Below are 1,670 nucleotides of genomic sequence, written 5' to 3'. Positions count from 1 at the left end.
TTTATCCCCATGCTGACTGTGGTTCTGTTATAGTTTTACTTTCTTTTCTTTTTGGGGTCGAGTATACTCACCCTGTATATGTATATGCATATGTATAGGTTAACTTTGGTACTGATCTTGTCAGCTTTGCTTCTATGTTGTGGGTTGTGGGAAATGTATCGGAGCAACTAAACTATGTATATATATCATCACCATTTCCTATATTGCTACGCATCCTATTTTTTTATTGGAATTATAGTTTATTTGGAACACTCTGATCTTGCTTATGGTAAAGTGATGATTGTGGTTCCATGAATGTAAGCACTTCTTCTAGATCCGTGGGATTTGGTGGATTGCCGTTACGCAATTTGGGTCACCTACCTAATCCTCCCAGGGGGTGGTTTGGGGTGTGACAACAGCCTTTACCTTCCCTGGATCAACCTTGATCTCTTCAACTGAGACAACATGACCTAAGAAGGCCACTTGTGAGAGCCAAAACTCACACTTGCTATACTTTGCGTACAGTCTCTTCTCCCTTAGCCACTACAATACCATCCTCAGATGTACCGCATGTTCCTCCTCCATTTTTGAGTAAATCAGGATGTCATCACTAAACACAATCACACACTTGTTTAGCACATCTTGAAATACCTGGTTCATCAGTTCCATGAACGCCGCTGGGGCATTAGTCAAGCCAAATGGCATCACCAAAAATTCATAGTGACCGTAGCGTGATCGGAATGTTGTCTTGGTAATGTCATTCTCTTTAATCTCAGTTGGTGATACCCATATCTCAAGTCTATCTTGGAGAACACCCTTGCTCCTTGTAGCTGGTTGGACAAATTATCAATTCTAGGTAGAGGATACTTGTTCTTGATTATGAGCATGTTGAGCTCCCTATAATCGATGCACATCCTCATGCTCCCATCCTTCTTCTTGACGAAGAGGACCAGTGCTCCCCATGGGGACTCACTAGTATGGATAAAACCCTTCTTCAATAAATCTTGCAATTGCTCTTGCAATTCCTTCAATTCGGTTGGAGCCATCCTGTAAGGGGCTTTGGACACCAGTGCTGCTCTAGGTAATAAATCAATGGCAAACTTAGTCTCTCCATTAGGGGGTAATTCGGTTAAGTCATCTGGAAATGCATCCAAAAAGTCTTTCACGATCTCCAACTCCCCTAATGGTTTCACCTTGGCTTCCGTGTCAATTACCGAAGCCAGGTAGCATTTACACCCTTGATCCATAAGCTTCTTGGCCTGAAGAGCTGAAATTACAAGCTTCTTGGATTGCTTCTTCTTGTCCCTCTGGAATACAAATTCTTCTCCATCAATGGATATGAAAGCAATTTATTTTTCCGCACAAGCTAGATTCGCCCTATAGGCGGCCAACCAGTCAATACCTAACATCGCATCAAAATCCTTCATGTCTAACTTCACAAGATGTGCAATCATATCATGATCACAGATCCGTATGGGGCATGGTTCATAAATTATGTCTAAGCCAATCACACCTACCATAGGCATACTAACTACTAATCCTTGAGCTAGGCTCTTTGGGCTAATACCCAACTTCTTGGAAAAAGAAGAGGATATAAAAGAATGTGACACTCCTGAGTCAAAGATAATGTAAGTGGGGATGGAAGCAATAAAAACGGTACCTGTTACAGTTAGACCATACAACCATGTATG

This window comes from Telopea speciosissima, chromosome 5 (genome assembly GCF_018873765.1).
Source record: "Telopea speciosissima isolate NSW1024214 ecotype Mountain lineage chromosome 5, Tspe_v1, whole genome shotgun sequence".
NCBI classification, from domain to species: domain Eukaryota; kingdom Viridiplantae; phylum Streptophyta; class Magnoliopsida; order Proteales; family Proteaceae; genus Telopea; species Telopea speciosissima.
Note: the sequence above shows the minus strand (reverse complement) of the source record.